The sequence below is a fragment of the Saccostrea cucullata genome, unplaced genomic scaffold, assembly GCF_032062105.1.
Source record: "Saccostrea cucullata isolate Sc308-1 unplaced genomic scaffold, CSIRO_AGI_Scuc_v1 ctg471, whole genome shotgun sequence".
In the NCBI taxonomy this organism is placed as follows: Eukaryota; Metazoa; Mollusca; class Bivalvia; order Ostreida; family Ostreidae; genus Saccostrea; species Saccostrea cuccullata.
The window spans coordinates 29,773-35,794 of record NW_026923106.1 but is presented as its reverse complement, the minus strand read 5'-3'; positions in this window follow the sequence as shown (position 1 = coordinate 35,794).

Genomic DNA, 6,022 nt, shown 5'->3' with positions numbered 1-6,022 from the left:
AGTCCTGTCATCCTTTGAATTTGGGCTATTGAGACACAGCTGCAAATTCTTTCACGTCATATAAGTAGGGTGGGTAATTCAAAGGTCAAGTGTTTTCTCTTTTTTGGACATCCATTCCTTAACCTCAGAAACAATTCCCATACTCAACTACATGTACAAATGTATAATTTTAAAAAAGTTTGTCTCACCATCAGAGAGAACAATATATTCATCTTTTGGGGATACACGTATGCTTGATCCTTAAAACTTACCTATGTGCAATAGTTATATATTTTACTTTGGCAATGTATATTAAATCACTTTTTAAATTTCGAATCCCTTTCATGTTTATCAAAAGATAAAGATATATTTTATTGATTAGTATTGGTCAAAAGAAATTTGTTAAAAAACACTATTACCCGACTTACTTCAAAATGTTTCTTACAATTGTACATGAATGTACTTTAAATATAATCGTTATAGATACAACTGTATACTTAATTATGATTTACACAAAAGAAATATTATTTATAGCCCTTTATGTTCATGTGGAAAGTATGAATATGTTTAAATCATTTCTTTTTTGCCTGCAGAAATTATCCATATATATAACATACTTTTATTTATTGAATAATCTTTTTAATCAAGAAAAATGTCTATTTTTACTTGACGAATTTTCGCTCAATATTGACACTATTATATTATATATGTGGTGATATAAATTTTTTTCCTGAAAAACAAACACATATATTTTTGCTGCTATGAGAGAACATATATTTATTGACGAATCGTGTAGATTTTAAATTGTTATATATTCTGAACAAATATTCCACTTGTATATCTTTTGTATTTATATCTCAAAAATGTACTACATGTATACTTTAAATTAATTCATGATATATATAGTTATATTTAAGGAGAGGAACTCGTAAGTTGAAAGAACTTGTTTCCAATCCTTTTGTTTTTACAATAAAAACAACAAAAAATACATGTAAAAACAAGTATAGAAAACAAAATATTTTCATGTGCAAAATTTTTATTTAAATTGTAATTAAAGATGTCTGAATCCTCTATATTTGGATAATGAAATGACATCGCCTTTTCAAAAATAGTTAGTCTGAGTTGACATTCGGAACTGGGGAAAACTTTGAACGACAAATCGGGATTTTTGTTGCCGTACTTGACCATATCCTATGTAAAAGGAATTATTTATTTTTATAAGTGTTAAAAATCTCCACCCTTCCATAAATTGACAAGATCACGAGAGAAAATGGAACATGGAGTTCAGGGGAAACAAAGTAAATTGTATGTTTTTAATCCATTCAACCTCAATGCATAAGTTATTAACGTCCTGCAACATATGCAGATTAACAAAAACTCACCCAATATGACGTCACAGCCTTTGGCACTACGTTGCAAATAATTGAGACATAAAGACATTTTTTAAAAATGTATATATTTCAGTCATTTCATACCCAAGAAAACATGGAATGTACAGGATTTTCAAAAAAAAAATCTAAAATAAAAAATTCTAAATAAATTGAATTTCATTCATTTTGTAAGTATTGTAGACCAATTAAAATTTTAGAAGGAAAAAGAAAGATAAAAAGAATCAAATCAAAATTAGACACATGCACTTTATGTAGAGGCATCTTGGGTGTTTGCATTTGTACAAAACATATTTGCAAATCTTTAAATGGTCTTATCTTGGTTTTTGTGTTCTTTTGTTATCATTATTTTTGGCGCATTCTATTGATTCATGACAAGAAGCACACGGCGAGTGTGATCGGTTGACAGGAGATGCTTACTCCTCCATGGCACCTAATCTCAACTCTAATGACTTCAGAAGTCTGTGTTTAATTGCTTTGCTCCCGTTTTGTTTTATTTCGATGGACTTTTGAGCTTGAATATTGCTAAGTGTTTAAGTGTTTTATTTGAACCGGAGACATTGCATCTCATAGGAATACAATATTCATACATAAGATTTGTACAGGCTACACAATATACATGTGGTAATTACATAACAATATGATTTAATTCTCATTTAGAACATCAATTCTACATTGATAAGAAAAATACAAAAGTTTAACCAGGTTACATAGTTCTTTAATATTTGTAAAACTCAGTAACTGTACTAATTTAGATATTGATGGTTTTTTAAAATAATAACTCTTGATCTGATATATTTTATTCTAAGCTCTTCATATCGAGGACATTTTAATACAAAATGAAATTCGTCCTCTATCTTACCTTACATACAAATTTCACATTTTATATCTTTTCTTTCTATGTTACTGTACCTTCCCCTCTCTATTCTTAAATCATGCGCTGATAGTCTTAAACGACTGATAGGTATTCTATACATGTACTTTGAATGTAATGGTTTTCTTAAATAAGTCTGTAGTGCATCATTATCCACTAAATGTTGATACTGTATACAGGTTATTTTCGCCCCGTGTTATTTTCGCCCTTTTGAACAATTGAACAATTTTGCCCCATTTTAAATTCGCCCAGTTCTGTTTAAGAAATTATGAGGTGTAATTTGAATTCGCCCCGTTTTAAATTCGCCCAGTCAAGGAGAAGGGAAAGGGGCTAAACTAAAACGGAGGCGAAAATTTCCCTGTATACAGAATAAAAAATATTCAGTAGAATTACAAATTCTTGCCATAATATCTTGTTTATAACAGTAATAAATTCATTGTAATACAATGTTCAGAGTATTATTATAACTACAATTACTATTATACATGTCAGTTAAAGCAAGCCTTTGGAATTCATTCTTAATGTTTACAATCCATTCATCATTATTTTCAACCATTGTTCGTTATCTCCACATTCATTATTAAAAATTACCGGTTAGTAAACCTCGCTCAACCGTGTCAAAATTTCAAGTAAACATTTATCATTTCCATTGCACATTGAAAGATGTAAAACGATTGGAAAGGATAAAACACATCAAAAAGACTTAAATAGAAATAATTCGATGTAGCGGTTTCCATAAACGCTAAGAAAACGAGAAAATCACCTAACCATCGAGTGATATTGAAACTGATAAGAATAGCAAGATACATTTTTAATCGAGTCGGACATTTTTTATACCGTCTGCATATATAAACCACCTTTATAAAGAAAATCAGTATTGTTTGATAAAGGATGTGGACAATGTTGGATATACAGTTAAATAATGATAATAAACTGTGCTCTTCTAGAGTGAAGAAAATCACAACTGATGCTGCAGTATTACCAAATGAGCTTGCAAGCAAAGAAATATCACTGAAATTGGGATGGTATTGGGTAACAATGATACTAACTTCCTTTTGCAATGCATAGAAAATTATGAGAATTATCAGAAATGTCACCGATTTCGTTCCCATAAGAAAATATTGCCATATGTGGAATATTCTTTTGAAAGTAGAACTATCAAACAAAAATACACCACCAAAAATGTAAAATGGACCACATAGAAAAATGAGAGCTGTCAATACGAATAGTTTTTGTCGCCTTGTAAAGGAAATACTTTCTTGTTCTTCGTACCGATATAAAAAAAATCTGATGAATAAGACTCGGACAAAGTCCTCCTTTCAGCTGTTATTGGTATGCTTATAACGAGTACCGTAGCTAGCACACTGAATTCCATAACAAAAGGTATTCTGAAGATTTCCGTGTATCGCATCAATGTTCCTAAGTTATTTTCTTTAACATAGGTGCAATTATACATATCTTCAATGAAAGTTCAATAATCTGAGCTTTCTTTTTCTGTAACACAATATACAAGCCCTGAAAGCCAAACGGTCAAATTTGTAACGACCATCGAAGTTATAACAACTCTTATTTTTTCACTGTTTACAAAGGAATGTCTATGGCAGTACAAAACAATGAACGACCGCAGAATTGTAAATAGGACTGAAACAAATTTCCCGATGTCTCTAACTATTTGGTATTCATCATTCTTCGCACATCTCCAGTGAATCTCTTTATGAACAAATCCAAAGAAACATTTAAATACCCCAAGAATTCATAGAACTCCGATCTTGGTTTTCGTCACCCCTGACAAGGGGACGTAGTGCGTTATCCATTCCTCTCTTCTGCAAAATATAGACAGTGTTGTATAGAAAATAATCACAATTCCAACGATCTTGGTCGTTATGGCTATTATATTTGGAATCGCAGCCTCTTTTCGAGAAAAAATAGGAGGGAAGAAAATTCCCATCAGAGTTGAGGCAAGTAAGAAGGGAATTGTTCTCTTGGGTAACATTTTAATTTGTAGTTTAATAATTCATCACAAATAAATTTAAATACAATAAAACGAATATTTCCTGAAGTCGTTCTCATCGCACTTGAAATAAACCAAATTAGGGAGATGAACAACTGGTACCGCCCTCAATACTATTTTAAATAAATTGTGACTGTTTCGTCAATATACAGTTCTCTTTCTCTCCAGACACTCTTTATTCATTTTGAAACAGATCAGATCAGATAACATACGTCTAAAAGGAATCTCTCTCTCTCTCTCTCTCTCTCTCTCTCTCTCTCTCTCTCTCTCTCTCTCTCATGACAGATAGAGAAAAAATAGCATCTCTAATTAGTGTATGCAGATGACAATTTTTCGATCAATCTGTTCGATCCAGGTTTCTACATTATAAAATATTTCGTACAAGTTACACTCAGAACGTTTTTGAGTGAGTAGCCCACACAGATTTTATCCACCGTATTTGCCCTCAAAATAAACAAAACAAAAACCATGAACATAAACAACTGGTAACGCCATCAATACCATTTCAGACTGACACTTGAATGTATCTTTAATTCACAGTTCTTCTCCTCGTCAAGTACACCACATTCACTTGAAAGTAGGTCTTGGAAAACCTTTAAATATTTGAAGATTACATTGTACTCGGACTTTTCATTATTGTTTTAGAAAAAGTCACAAAATGATGAAATTTGCATAATTTCCACACTTTATAGTATTTAAAAATCATTTCAAGACAAACTATAAGAGTGAATCACTTAATGACCATATACTTGTAAATACTGGTGGGTTTTCAAAAACATTTGGAAACATCAAGTACCTGACAGTGTATTACGCCCTAAAATAACTTAATCTGCATGTATCATTCTTTAAATTATTATCTTTTAATATGTGGCGCTTAATTATTACTTTATTAATTATTTGTTGTCACCCCTGATGCATCTTTAACCAATGTATAAAGAAAAACACCCAAATGTTCCTAGCCTAGAGACAACTACGCAGATTATTGGTTAACGTTTGTGACTGCAGCATTCCCCTCACCTCTTCAATTTAGTCTTAAATTTGAATGTCGATCTCTCTATGCTTTGTTGAAAATAATTTATCTTCTTTTATGAATAAATGATTACTTTTAAAATATGTGAACCGACATATTAATAAATTTTAAACCCATAAAAGATGGAGATAAACAGAAAATTAATTAATTAAATCCCCAAACATAAAATACGTTATACATAAATATTTTGTAAGGGCATGCTCTTATTGTAATATTTATCAAAACCATATTGATAAAAATATAACATTTAGCATTTCAGATGTTCTCCAATCCCCTATTTCTGTAACCCTCTGAATATTTTATACAGTATGATATCATTGTGAGGGCAATTTTGGTTGATCCAACTGGAAGCTTGGTTGTGTCTCCCATGGAATATTTCAAAAGTAAAGAAACCCAAAAATGACTTTGTAACCCTACCCCCACGCTAATGTGTCTATAAGAGGTGTTGCTCCCCTCTTTCCTTTGTACATTTTCCGCTTTTCCTGTTTGACAAAAAAAGATAATGTACAAGTATGTATCCTCCCCCATCCCCCAAAACCCCTTGGTATTCCCTGTAACAGGCATTAGAAAAAAGGTATTCTAATGACTTGTGGTCCAGAATAAGTGATGAATAGTTATTCAACCCGGAAAAATCTTTTCTTCATGTATCATTATAATTTTACAATAAAAATAATTTCCGAATCGTGGAAAACATGCTTGGGTAAACCTAATTTAAGCAAAGTCACAAAGTTAAGTACAAA